Source organism: Notechis scutatus, chromosome 1, assembly GCF_049901735.1.
Source record: "Notechis scutatus isolate UNSWTSFEM ecotype Mainland chromosome 1, rNotScu1.2, whole genome shotgun sequence".
Lineage (NCBI taxonomy): Eukaryota > Metazoa > Chordata > Lepidosauria > Squamata > Elapidae > Notechis > Notechis scutatus.
Window position 1 is genome coordinate 190,261,104 of NC_142009.1, and position 15,518 is coordinate 190,276,621.

Here is a 15,518-nt window from a genome sequence, read left to right on the forward strand (position 1 = left end):
CTTATACGCCGGCAAATACGGTAGTTCTGAGATGTTTCAATCCTACCATTTTATCTTCTTGACTTGTTGAAACTGTTATGTATGAAAACTTTGTTAAATTATTTTGTAGGGAATATAAAACTATCCAAGTTTACTCGATGTCGGCACTATGAAGGGGTATGCAAATAATTTATTTGATTTGTGTGATTGTCGGAGTATACATAGTTACTACTCACATATGCATTTGGTTGGTTTTATAGAAACAGAATGCCTGTTTGGATATGCCTTTAATTTGATTCCTCACAGTAAAAGTGTAATGGAATGTGTAGAAGACCTTGGGGGATGAGGAAAAACAATGCTGCCTAGGGAACAATCAAGATGAGACAGGGCGGGGCCCTCAGTCACTTTCAGAGAAAGAAATTTAGGAAGGACCCACCCTAATTGATCTGCCCATTAAAAGTGGTGGCGGGAGGAAGTTTGTACCTTCAGATTTGCAAGATTCTGTTAATGTAAACTTAATGAAATAAATTTTGTTCATCTAGTCATGTCTCCTATCTGGTTTACCCAGGAAGATATTTTATTTTAAAAATATCTTATTTTTAGAAATGACTTCTCTAAGTAAATTTGAATATGAGTTCTTCACAGTGCAATTCTTTATATGCTTACTAAGAGAAATGACTCTAATTAAGCTTTTTCCTAGGTAAACAGAATCTCAGTGACATTTTTTCCCTTCCAACACTGAAACATGAATATCTTATGTTCTAAATTCTAAATCTATTCATCTTAAAATTAAGAGGAAAAAAGAATTCTCCCAGTGTATTTCTTTTTTTTTCTAAGTCAAAGAATTATGGAAAATGAAAGCCAGCCTATTTTTCCTCCAAAGATGTTGAAAAAAAAAACCAATGATCACAGCTTACTAGATTTCAAATATTCTCTTAAATGGATCTAATTATAATCCCAGTTAATATTTTACATTGTCTGCCTAAAATTCTAAAATAATTTGGTTGTGAAGACTTGTTTTACCGGTATATATTATTCTACCTTTTAAACATGATTTTAATTTTTGTTTTCCTATAGAGAATTTTAAAAAGGAAAAAGGTCACAAAGAAAAAAAGAAAACAAATGCATGTTTTAACAGATATAAAAAACTGGTCACAAAGAAAAAAAGAAAACAAATGCATGTTTTAACAGATATAAAAAACTGTTCAGTTATGAAATATACATCCTTGCCTGCCGTGCATTGCTCTGACTGTGGTGGCAATATGTCCCATTTTACTAGAAATGGTCTTTCATTTGAATGCCTATCAGAAAATAGTGCTGTGCTTGAAGACATCCTATATTTGAAGGATTATCTGGGACAAATGGGATTTTACAATAAAGTACTATTAGGAGGAAAATCTACCTTCCTGAAATTTCTATCAAACAATATAACCTAGGTAGCTAATTAAACAAACCCACAGGTCATCCTCTTACCCAACTTAGATGGGTGTATTATATTTGTTTTTTAAAATTGTACTCATTATTGTTAAATGTTTATCTAGGGACATCTGTATAAATGAATATATACAAACACATCCAAGCAAGCCTATTCCTCATTCTTTTTTACAGATGCATTTCCTTCTCCAGATGAGCTGTTCAGAGCATCCATTGTTTGAGATGATGCTTCTGTCGCTCATTTGATAGGCTGGGCTTTAATTGAGAGGACGCTCCTCCTCCTCCACGGGACTCCTCCCTAGCGTCCCCAGTTTTTGCTCAGCCTTCATGGATATAGGCAGCTTAATTTCCTTTCCCTTGGCCAGAACAGCAAAGGCTTCAAAAGGAGACAACAAAAGGGTTTGCTTTTAAACTCTAACCAACTCCTTTAAGGCTTTTAGTTTCAATGAGTCAAGCAGCTCCCTACGGTATATAACTCGAGCCAAGGGAGCTCACCAAGGGATCTCTCACCCCCAGGACGATCGGAGGTGATAACGCCTCAGCCGCATGGCTAACAACTCACATTACGATCTTTTCAAGCCGTGCCGCTACAATTGCCGCCGCCCGCGCCCGACAGGAGAGGCTCCATTTTAAAAGGGTCCAAGGCTTTTTTCTCTCCCCTGGGAACACTGTCTGGGGTGGGGGCATCAGCGCCCATCTGCCCCATCGTGCCTTTTTATTCAGGGGGAAACTCTGCAGTATCGACTCCCCACAAGGCGTGGAAGTGCTGCCGAGACGATTTAACTCATTACGCACCTAAAGAGATAACGGCTGGCGCCACTGCAGTCTCACTAACCATGCGGTATTGATCTGCATTTTATTTCTGGAACTGTGAGAGGCTTTTCTTTCCCCAAGCAGGGGTCTCCTTCCTGGAACCTGAGGGAAATCACCCTAATACATATGTGTGTGTGGATAGATAGATAGATAGATAGATAGATAGATAGATAGATAGATAGATAGATAGATAGATAGAGATAGAGATATAGAGATATATAGATATATAGATATATAGATATATAGATATATAGATATAGATATAATTATTCTATTTTGGACCCTTATTCATTGAGGAGGAAACTGTTGTCTTATGCCCTCACAGAATTAAACAGCAGCACCACAGCGAGCACCAAGGCCCGTGTCCACCTGTGCAGGAAGCTGTCACCGGCCTACATCTTATTTCAACAATTCCTCCTTTCTAGGCCTATGAGGTGTTCCAAATTTGGCTAATTCAGAAATAATAATATTAATAACAAAATAATAATGATAATAATAATAGGAACAAGAATAAGAATTCAATATTCTTACATAAGATTATACAAAACAGGGGAGCATTGTTTTAGGGTTCCCTGGCCATTGCTGGTTCAGGCCTCTGGGCATGCCAACTGCCCAACATTTCAGCCTCATTAACAGTAAAATTTAATAAGCGGTCACAATGGCAAGCGGCAGTAGCTCAAGAGCCATGTCAAATTCTCAAAACAAATTGAAGCATTCTAAGTGTACCTCCTAAGCAGCAGAAAAAGACGCTAACAAGCGCCATAAGGTACTAGAAAAACACATGAAGAAGTTCATGTGGGAGGATGAAGATAATTCTCAAACCTCATCTCCTCCACGCCTACTTTGGCTCCAATCCCCCTCTGCAACCACCCCTGGATCTGTCTGTGTAATCCAGACGCAGTGCAGCTGCACAAGATCAGGTAGCCCATCTAGATCAGTACAAGTGGCTCAAAGTGACTCTCTGGCCACATTGCTCCAACAGCAGCCAGATTCTGTCAAGATGATGACTTACCGGAAAAGATCCCCGCAAAAATGAGACTGTGGATGGAATTAGCAATACGCCAATGTATCTCTGCGGGGGTGCAGCATGCTGCTCTGAACAACAGAGTGCTCCTTCTGATTGGAATTCCCTATAACTCCGGTCACTAAGTAGGACAGAGCATCATTACCCTCAGGTATCTCTCCACAGGAGATTCTGTAGTTTCAGATATACTCCCGCAAGGTACATAGAAGAAGCAAAGGCTATTGATCGGGTGGAGCCAGAGGACTCAGAGTTCTCCTGCTCAAATTCTCAAATTCTAGTAAGATTTGCATTGGCTCACAATAAGAGGTGATGGTGGATGCTACACCTTGATAACTAAAACAATGCCGGCATCATTTTGTTTATAAGAATTCCATGGCATTATCTGTTGAGAGGCCACTTCCCCTCACAAAGATCTCCGTGAGGGTCCAGGGGACATTTATGCCGATTATGGATCTCTTTCTGAGGTTGACTATCGGGCTTCCTTTTTAAGTTGGCAGCCCTCACAGAATCTAGCAGCACAGTAACAGCGAGCGCCAAGGGCTGTGTCCGCCTGGGGAGGAAGCTGTTGAGGGCCAGTGACTGCAGGATCACCCAATTGCAATACAGGTCCTGAAAGGTGTTCTCTATTTGGCTTCACAATTTGATTCCATATTCAGTCATCTAATTATGAGTTTGGTAACAGCACAACAATTTATGTTAGTAGCTGTGCACAGTTATAACAAGAATATTATCAATCATAACATAATATTAATGATATCAATATTATTATGAATAATAACATAATAACAAATTGAATTTACCAAAAAAAAGTGGGGGGGAGCAAATATCAAGACGATTCCCTGCCTCTGTTTACATCAGGCCTCTGGACCATTCAACAGTCCATTAATATCGCATACACATATAGATATAGAGATATAGATATCTCACCTCGTGGGCTTTAGGTCAGAATCTTCAAGGGCAACCAAAAATACCCCCAGAGGACAATAAACCAACTCAAAGTAGGTCAAAACGTCCTAGAGAGACCTCTAAGGCAACAAAGGATGCCAAAAGACACCAAAATGTGTTAGATAAGCATATCTTAAAAAACAAACAAACAAAAAATGTATGAGGGAGGTTGAACAGAAGTCTCAGTCCTCTTCCCCAGCCAGGCTGGCCCCAGTTCCAGAGTGCTCGCTTCAGCAGCACATATACTAAAATTGGAATGATACAGAGAAGATTAGCATGACCCTTGCGCAAGGATGACACACAAATTTGTGAAGTGTTCCATATTTCACCTTGCCTCGATCCCTGGATCTCTCAATGCCATCCAGGAGAGCCTCAGAGGGACCAGTTCAACCCAGGCCTTCAGCAGCGCTACTTGCCTGACAGACAGTTGTGGGACCATGCCAGAATTCCTCCTCCCTGAGGATATCCCTGACAAATTGAAGGCCTGGAAGGGCATGGCAACTTGAAGAGGCATTGCAGCTGGGATACAGTAGAAATTGATGGCGAGGCAGCCTCCACAATCTGACCTTGATTCTCACACGATTTAGTTACTATGCAGAACGGACCTTAATTACCAGCAGGTACCTCCTTCAGGGGAGTATTATATAATCCAGTTACACATTCACATGATGCACAGGATGAGGGAGAACTAGAAACCTGATGTAACAGGTTGAGGAAGGGTCTACTCACGACAGTGACCAAAATCTGTCAGAGGCGGATCCCCTAAAGAAGGGGGGCATGTCAGACATTGAAGGCATTAAGCCAGACCACTGACCTTCAGGTCTGTTTCGCCCTCAGACTTTTTTCAAGTCTCTGTTGTTTCAAAAAAAAACAAAACAAAAAACAAAAAACAAAACAAAACCCAAAACTACTGCCTGCCTTGATATTCCATTCCCCTTGGACCAACAATCATTACTGTAAGGGGGGTCAGACGATTTAATCTCCCAACCAATAATGTAAGAGGAGGTCATAACTGTCCCACAGAGGTTCTTGGACCTCGTCCAGAAACAAGGGGTCTCTTCAGTGGCGTATATCCCTCATACAGGATATGACAGAAAATTTTTAATTTGGTTTTCTGATTCTGCTAAAGTTCTCATCACCACGATAGTAGATAAAACAATAATGGCAATTATCATCCTCCTCTGCAATTCCAATGGAAGCAGAAGAGGCTCTCAAGTTAAAGGCTATACAGGGTCGAGTTGTCTCCATGTAGGGCATGTTGATCTGATGTGAGGGCCATAAGAGCGGAGTCGGCTGCATCCCCCTTTTTTTTACTAGATCGTCTCTCAGGTTGCTCCGCCATCTGAGGGAGATTATCTCAAATTCCAATATCAGGGCACACAAGGACGCCACAAAACTCTATTAAATTATCTGCTTGAGCCAGAGCATCTCAGGTTACTCCTCGCCTACTGCTATGGCTCAGACATTGGCGAGCAGATATCACACAACTAATGGAAGCTTGCTTCCTCCCCAATATATGGAGATAATTTGGTTGGTGGTGCCCCGACCTATCTCTGATAGAGACTAGAAGCAGAAAATAAGTTCCCCTCTTTTCATAGACCCCAAAATAGTCCTTCCTAGCTTTTTGGAGGGTTCCTTCGTTCCCTCTACCAGGGACTTTTTCTCTCCAGACTCCAGGGACTGTCTGGACGCATGAATCACCAACAGTCAGATAGTTTCCGATCTGGAGATAGATACTGAAGGGGAGAGCAGAGCAAAAGAATCTCTTGAGGAACATGAAATAGAGGTCTCTGAGGCACAACATAGGCCTCACGACTGTGCCCCTATTGGTGGAAGGCTCAAGCCTTTCACGGACAGATGGGATGCCTTTACCTCTGTTTCCTGGGTTAGAGATATTAGAAGATTAGGCCTGGCTATAGAATTTCCATCCTCTCCCCGGAACCTTTGCATTACTTGCCCTCTCTCTGGGGATCCTGTTAAAGGGAGCGTGATGGAGACAGCTATTGTTCATTTATTGGAGATCCAGGCAACCGACCTGTGGCACTGGATCAACAGGGGCAATTTTAGTTTTAAAATGACTTAATCGGTCCATAGTTCATAGGAGGCTTAAGATGAGTATACTGAACTCCATACTTCTGAGCTTCAGAAGGGGCGATTTTCTATCCTCCATTGACTTAATGGAGGCCCATCCCCACATTCCAATTAGATCCTCACATAGCAAAACTCTTAGTTTTTGTTATAATACTCAACGTTTTGAATACATTGCACTGTCCTTTGGGTTGTCATCTGCCCAAGGTTCTTACGAAGGTTCTGATGGCTCTGGCTGTCCATCTCAGGGGAACACCTGTTAGATGGCAGGGTTATTTAAATGACATTTCATTATTATCTTGTTCATATAAACAGGCAAAGGGGAGGCCTTAGCATCGGTCATCACTAGGAGAGACTTGCAGTCCATCTCTCATCACCCACTCATATGCAAGTTTCTTGCACGGGGCTACAATCTTACGGCCTCCTGTAGTGCATTGATATCACACGTGGGACCTCAACAAGGTCCTTACCGCACTCAAGAAAACTCCCTTTGAGCGCATGTAGACCATGCGTCTCTATTCCTAATGTACAAGGTGGTTCTCTTGGTTGCCATTACATCGGCCAGTTACATCTTGGATCTAGTAGCCTTGTCAGTTAGACAGGAGCTCTGTATTTTTCACACAGACAAAGTGGTCCTTAGTCCAGATCCATCTTTCACCCATAGATAAATTTGGGTTTCCACAGACCATAGGAACTGATACTCCCATACAGTTGTCTGAAACCGACATAAAATCTGGCACGACAATGCCACAATCTAGATGTAAGGCGAGTTTTCTGCATATATTTCAACCGTACAATGTGTGTTAGGAAACAAAGGTTCTCTTCGTTTCTTTTCAACCATCCACCATTGGGTGCAAGACCCCTTCCTCAATCACCAGTAAGTGGCTGAGAGCACAATTCCCAAGTCCTATGAGACACAATCTCTTCCTGTATCCAGGGGCATCACTGCTTATTCGACCTGGAGCACTGCGATGTTGACAACATGGGCCACAAGCGCCAATAGAGAAAATTTACAAGGCGACAACATGGGCCTCACCATCGTCTTTTATTTAGAAACTATTAGAATGAAGTCTTCGCCTCTACGGAGGCTGCCTTTGACAGGAGAGTGTTACAAAGGGTCCATAGGGACCAAGAAAAAGGGGAATCCGAACCAGACGGAAGCCCTCCCGTAGGACACGCCAAGCTTTGGTATGTCCAAAACAATGGATGCTCTGAACAGCTCATCTGGAGAAGGGGCATTGGTACTTACCTGACACGCCCTTTCTCTGTGAGCTGTGAAGAGTATCCATCCCCACCCTTATTCATCTGGTGGGATGCTATTCTGGCCAAGTATTAGAAAGGGTGAAGGAGAAGAAATATTTCATCACTTCGACTTCGCCAAAACTGGGGACGCTAGGGAGGAGTCCGGAGGAGGAGGAGGAGCGTCCTCTCAATTAAAGCCCAGCCTATCAAACGAGCGACAGAAGCATCATCCCAAACAATGGATGCTCTTCACAGCTCACAGAGAAAGGACGTGTCAGGTAAGTACCAATGCCCCTTTTCTTTGGCAATGTATAAGTTATTGTGGGAGGAGTCCTATGTTAGTCTATGATGGCAAGACATCAGGAGTCTGGTAGCGCTTTTTTTGGATTATTAAATTGTATTAAAAGACATTGATAAGACATTTGTAATCCTTTTCACAAGTCCCCTGCATCTGTAATAAACAACCAAGCTGCAGCTCACAAACGCTTATGCCTTTTAATCACATTAGACAACTCATGACCTGTTTGGTCATTCTTTCAGAGATATTTCCTTACCAGTTTCCTCAGTGCCTGGAACAATGACAGAATTTTTGATGTGCTGCCTTCCCTGGAAAAGTTGAGATAGATTCAGAGATGCATCTGCCTTGAAAATAGTCCATGTTGGACTGTATATATCACATACACAGAGGAGGAAATTATGACATTTCGTATTAGGTCATAATCTGCTTTATGATAATTTTAGGTCATAAAGTGGTTGCCAATTTTCAATTCCACAGGAGTTATGGATCCTGGATTTTGGACACATTCTGTAAGCCAGCTCATCTGCGGTAATTTGGTTCAAAAATTGTTGCCCTATGATGCATTTCTTTACCAAATTAAATCTTATGGAAATTAGACTTCTAGTAGAATATGGATATTGGTTGAAAAAGCTGCTACCAGATGTCTTCTGAAGTTTTGCAATGCTCAGTGGCTCACCCTATACATTTCTTTGTTTTCTTTTCAAATAGTATATCTTTCAATATGTGGTAATATATTTTTTCCTTTGGATATAATTTTTTGCGTTCTATCATATTTTGGCACTTTAGGAAGATTTTGCTATTTATCAACAAGCTTCCCTGAATCTGCTATAAGTTGATTCTAACAGGTATACTGACAGACTATTCTTGCATGTCCATAATGCATTCACAGAATTGATACTGGGGCAGTTTTCAGGGGTCTGGCTGACTGTTTTTTGTTTAATTTGGCAGGAAAGTTCCTCAAATAATATACGGAATCAGGTGATTTCCAGTGTCTACATAAACAATTCCACAATTTAATTATAGTGGGGGGAAAACTCTAGAACTGATTTCTGGAAGGGAAATAAGAGTGAAATCACAAAATGAACCAAATTTAGTTCAAAGCTAGCAAGAGGCAAATTAATCCAAAAATAGATGCTTAAATTTGAGGATGTTTTTAGATTATTCCTGCTGGCAGAAAGAAATCAGGTTGGGCTGAAGCCATTTGTAGAATTTAACTGTGCCAATTTCCAAAGCTGACCAGAATTCTTATTCATATAAAGTTTCTATTACACAAATAATTAAAAGCAGATTTTTATTGTCCCTCTGGAAAAAATGTAGTTTATGGACACAGATCTTTTCTTTTGAGTTAAATATGTCTCCTTTACTGTCATTTGGACTTTGAATCCAGTTAAGTACAAAAACATGACAAATGCCTGTTGTGCATATACATACATGTATATATAATATATATGTATGCCCATCTAAGCATGCATGCAAAATTGCTCCCTTTTTGTAGGCTTCCCAATTTTGGAAGGAAGTTGAATTAGAATTTAATTGTTAGTTGGAATACTTGGAAAGCATTTAGCAATATTTTATAGACAATAAAACACTTGACATTCCAAAACACAGCTATTTGGGAGTTATAAGAATAAATGTTATGAAATATTCATGGAATGGATTGCCTAGGTAAAAAAAACAGTGCCAATTTAAGTTGATGAATTCACTCAACATTTGATATCTGGGAGAAAAGGAAAAGGATTGGGACCTAGACTGAACATTAAACCATCTTTGTATTGTTGTTGTTGTTGTTGTTGTTGTTGATATAGAAGAGTAAACTTTAGACTACATTCTAAATCAAGGCAACACAACACTCAAAGAAGACGTGTTTAGGAATTAAATGATTCCAGTTCACCTCAAACAAATCTCTTCTGATTCATTTTCTGCGGATTCATTTCTAAACTTAGATAAGGCATAGCTCCATATGTTTTATTTTATAGAATTCTATTATTCATCTTTTTATAATTGTTATATATTATCCTCCAGTTAGAATTATTCTCCCAAAATAAAGGGTTTTGAAATTTAGAGGGGTGAAGCGTGAAGGGGCTAAAACATGCACATATAAAAATAGGTTTTAATTCTAGTTTAAAAGGTCTTCAGGTGAGGACACAAACTCACAACTTTGGTGTGCAACTCAGCCAAAGCAGCAAAAAGCTTTTTTAGCAATTGTAATCCTTAACCTGTGCTTAAGTCTATTTAGGAATTAGATTAAAGAGTTTTTATAACACCCATTAATTGTGAAGGTTTATGGTTTATTTCCTGGAAGGGAGGGAATGTAAGTGAATGTATCTTTTTAAAACAAAAACAAAAATGTTTCACCCTGTTCACTCACAAATTGGCCTAAAAGTGGCTTTGCATATATTATTTATTTATTTTTTATTTATTTTATTTGATTTGCCAATTGTTTACAAGATAATAAGTATAAGTGTATACATAGTTGTGAATACATGAAATGGGTACATATAAGAAAAATAAAAGAATAAGAGAAACAATAGGACAGGGACGGTAGGCACGATGGTGCGCTTATGCACGCCCCCTACAGACCTCTTAGGAAAGGGGTGAGGTCAATAGTAGACAGTCTAAGGTTAAAGTTTTTGGGGTTTGGGGAAGAGACTATAGAGTCGGGTAGAGTATTCCAGACATTGACCACTCTATTGCTGAAGTCGTATTTCCTGCAATCAAGTTTGGTGCGGTTTACTTTGAGTTTGTATCTATTGTGTGCTCTTGTGTTGTTATGGTTGAAGCTGAAGTATTCATTGACAGGTAGGACATTGCAATGTATGATTTTATATACCATGCTTAAGTCCGACCGAAGACGGCGTAATTCAAGGTTTTCTAGTTTTAGAATTTCAAGTCTGGTGGCATAAGGTATTCTACAACGAGTAGAAGAGTGGAGAACTCTTCTTGTGAAATATTTCTGGACTTTCTCAATTGTGCTAATATCAGATACGTAATGAGGGTTCCAGACTGATGAACTGTATTCGAGTATTGGTCTAGCAAATGTTTTGTATGCTCTGGTTAGTAGTGTGATATTACCAGAGAAAAAACTTCGTAGGATTAGGTTAACAACTCTTAATGCCTTTTTGGCTATGTAGTTGCAGTGGGCTCTAGCACTTAGATCATTAGAGGTGAGTATTCCAAGGTCCTTTACAGAGCTTGGGTCATCAACAAGATCTTGACTATTCAGCTTGTATTTTATTTTCTGATTTTTTTTGCCAATATGTAAGACAGAGCATTTATTTGTTGAGATTTGAAGTTGCCATTTGTTTGACCATTCAGATACATAGTCAAGATCTTTTTGTAAGGTAGCAGTATTGTCTGTGGTATTGAACAGCTTTACATCATCAGCGAAGAGAACGCAATTGCTCTTAATATGATCACAGAGGTCATTTATGTAGAGTATGAAGAGAGTTGGTCCTAGAACACTGCCCTGGGGGACACCACTATTGACAGGTACTGGATTTGATAGAACGCTCCCGATTTTGACCATTTGTTGTCTGTTTGACAGGAATGCTTCTATCCAGTTATTCAGTTGTCCAGAGATACCATAGGATTTTATTATGAAATATGCCCCACAGCCCAGTTAACAAACACATGCACACCATCATTTTAACTATTGTAATTCAGAGCTTTAGGGCTATTACTTCAGTAAAATGAAGAGCAACTATTATTCCGTTTTTTTTGGAATGTAAACGTTCCATAAACTTTGATTCCAAATTCTAGTTCCCATAAAGCAAAAACTGTAGTTGCTCCATATTTTGATAATATGGTGAGTTTAGCTTTACTACCTTATCAAAATCTGAACCAATGGCAATTTATGATGAGATGGTAGTAAAATAACAGTATACATACTTTTTAACTGAGCTTTTTGGGTTAGCGTGTCATGAAAACACAGCTAGCGTGAATCTATTAGATCTAATTCCAACTCAGATCACAAACTCTGGAGAATTCAAGACATTATTATCTTCCTTCAAGGCTTGCAATTTAGGACTAACAGCTGCAGCAGTTAAAATACAACCACCGCCTCTAAAATAACTGTTTCTCCTTCATATTAAGAGTAATCTGGTGTTTTACCATGAGTTTACCAATGAAATAAGATATAATTTTGCAGATATGTTATTTCATAAAGCTTTGTATACATCTTGGTAACAATGCTTATGATGATAAGCTTTTGTTTGTTCCTGAAAACCTTTTCACTTGTAACAATTTTGAATAATTTTGGAAGACAGTGATTAATCTGGTATGAGGAAATTGCTCAAAAGTAACATGGAATGACAAATAATAGCAACAACTGAATACACAAATAAGGCATGAATGCCTACAGAAGATCCATCAATATGATTTGGACTTATAAATCAATCATACTTCCACCAAAGAGCATAAGAGATAGAGCGATGGTGAGTTTTTTGATGCCTTCAAGTAAGCCTTGACTCCTGGCAATTGCTTGGACAAGTCCCCGCAGTATTATTGGGTTTACAACTCCTTAGGTCTGAGAGAGAGTACCTGGCTCAGAGTCATCCAACTGGCTTTGTGCCTAAAATGGGAGTAGAACATCTCCTAAATTCTAATCTGGTGTTTTAATCACTACACCAAACTGGCTCTCATTAGGGTAGTTACCTATACCAAGATATGAGGTTTTTTTTTAATTACCTATGAATTGAGGAAGGCCCTCTTATAATTTTTTGATAATACAATAATCGATTGAAATGAAAAATGGGAAGATATCATTGCTGAAAAACTTGGATGCCTTTGAAAAATATCCTAATTTGTTGCTTATGTATCTATGTTTTTGTCTGTAAAATTAGTATGTGTGGAAAATATAGTGGTCCAAAATTGCATTATTAACAATTCAAATAGATCCTCAGCATGTTAAATGGTTGGTACACTATGATAACTCAGTGTACACGGTACCTACACTAAGTTGCATGACAAGATGCTTACAAGATAAGCTAAAAATCTATCTTACAGACTTGAGGAGGTAACTAATTGCTTAAGACTGATATTAGTTTATTAACACATTTTAAAGAAAATCAAATACTGAAAAGAACATCTTGCTTGCTTTCAATTTGCTATATCAGGGCTGTCACTCCCATCCTGTGGGCCGGATGTGTCACACCCATGCCTAGTTTAGCAAAGGGGAAAAAAGTCCCGATACATCACGTGATGCCGCCGTGAGTCCGTGAGTTTGGCATCCCTGTGCTATAAGTAACATGTATCTCAATCTTCTTGGGCATCCATCAGTGGTGGGATTCAAAAATTTTTACTACCAGTTCTGTGGGATTGGCTTGGTGGGCATGGCTTGGTGGGCGTAGCAGGGGAATACTGTAAAATCTCCATTCCCACGTCACTCCAGGGGAAAGATACTGTAAAATCCCTATTCTCTCCCCACCCCACTAACCTGCTTTCCAGCTCTGTTCTCCTGTGCAGGGCAACAAAATAAGACCCAGCCGATCAGCTGGAACTCAGGAGGCAGAGAATAGATGGGGGCGGGGCCAGTCAGAGGTGGTATTCCGAACTACTCAAAATTTCCACTACTGGTTCTCCAGAACTGGTCAGAACCTGCTGAATACTACCTCTGGCATCCATACAGATTAAACACCAGATCAATAATCTATAAGGGCTGAATGAAAAATAATGCTTTTGATGTTAAACATTGCCAACTGATGCACTAGAACCTTTGATAAGTCTTTTACATCTGTTATTTTACTTCAATTGGCAATGAGAAAATATTGCGTTGCTATTGTTTGTGAGATGGAGGTTTGCAGTGAGTGCTAGTTAGTGTACCTTAAGTGATACACTGCGATTAAATAACCAAAGCGGTTCCTCTAACTGAAATTCATCCACGAATGCAAATTGTTTATGGGGATGAGTATGATGACAAGAATGCTATGTTTTTCTGGGCCCAAAAATGTAAAGATGGCGAACCAGGAAGACTTGATTACATGATTAAGAATGAAGTAGATAATTTGTGACAGTAGCCAATGAGTTTGACATAAAAAAAAGGTTGGTAAATTAATTAAGGAGAATTGGTGGCTCACTTAAATGGAAAGTGTTATAAAGCTTGGTTTTTCACAGGAAAGTGGCTTATAGTCCTCAACTTAGGAGCATAATAAAGCCTGCCATTCTGATCATTAAATCATGATGATTACAAAGTCATCATGCAACCAATCTGTTTTTACAACCATTTTTTGTGGCAGTCATTAAGCAAACCCATTGTTTGTTGGGGCATTTTTGCTGAAAACTGGAATAATACTCTGGTTTTTGCAAAAACATTGTAAATTGCAGTTATGTGACCATAGGATACTGCAAACAGGCATAAATGAAGGCAGCTTGCCAAATGTCCAAAATGGGGTCATGTGACTGCATGGAGTGGCAATGGCCATTGGAATCAGGTCATAAGTAGCTTTTGGAGGTCTGTTGTAACTTCAGTTGCTAAGTGACTGGTCATAAGTCAAAAATTACCTATACATCATTGATGTTGTTCAATATTGGAAGGTTTTGGTAAGATGTTCTTTGCATGCTGATAGCAGAAGCGAAACCTTCAAGAGCTGAAATTTGTCGGCAATTGTTGTACTGTAAAGTTGAGGGATTTCTTTACTGCATTTTAACAGCCCACAAAACAGCCTTCAATATTTTTTTTATTATAGCTTGTATCAATAAAGTAGAGTTCTGGTATTGGTTATGGTATCAGTTTCCCGAAAGGTTGAGAGATGATGGAGTAGATATAAGGAACAAAAACTTCATTTCAAGGACGGTCTCCAGGTTTCATTTATTACAATCTCTATATTTAAGCAAATTATGGATGTGGAGGTGTTACTTTCCATTTAACCCACATATGAAACAATTGTACTTCCTATCAGGTTTTAGGTTAAGATAGTTCTGAATTGTGTGACAAAGTAGGGGCATATTTTGATTCAGTAATAGGTGGGGCTACATTTCAGGCTGGGTTTCCTATTTATTCCAATAGTAGGGAGGTTTCTATAAAGGCAGTACACTGCATTCAAAGATTTCTGCTGAACAATTACATAAAAAGGCAATCTTAGAGATTCAAAAGAAGAAAAATATAAACACAAACAAAATGCTCAATTTCTCCATCTTGTTAACCTAAGATTGCAAAATCCAGCCAACCCAAATAATTCTAGGTTTTTCTCCCTCTCCCCATAAATCTGTGGCTGAATAAGTGTGTAAATAGTGACTAAAAGCTGGTTTTAAAAAGGGGAGAATCAGAAAAAGAAACTATTGATTAAAATGACCTGCCTATAAAATATCTGCATATATGCAATTAAATCTTCCTTCTGAATATACTAGTCACACACAAAGAATTATTCCACACATAATCACACAAATGTATATGCATGTTTTCCTCTCCCTTGTATCAATCTATTAATTTATAATATACTTCTATTCATAACATACTTCTATGTCTGGAGTCAGAAGCCAAATACGTTCAGGTTTGGTTAAAGGGACACTGTCGGGAAATGCCACACCCTGAACAAGAACAGAAAGTTAGATATCCTGGATGAAGGCAATGGCTAATTACTTCTGTACTGTTTTCAAGAAAGCTGGCTGGATAAGCTTATGAAGTCATCAGGAGTTGAGTCCAACAGTTCGGAGAATTCCACGTTTGCAATTTTCTACTATCCATGTTCTCCTCCATGA

General features: G+C 39.2%; 1 non-coding gene across 1 annotated transcript; it reads left to right on the top strand.

Moving 5' to 3' along the window:
- The first annotated feature begins 4,416 nt into the window (after positions 1 to 4,416).
- Positions 4,417 to 4,523, top strand: LOC113418724 (U6 spliceosomal RNA). Its single transcript, XR_003371798.1, has one exon. It is a non-coding gene; the product is annotated as a U6 spliceosomal RNA (small nuclear RNA).
- The last annotated feature ends 10,995 nt before the right edge of the window (positions 4,524 to 15,518 follow it).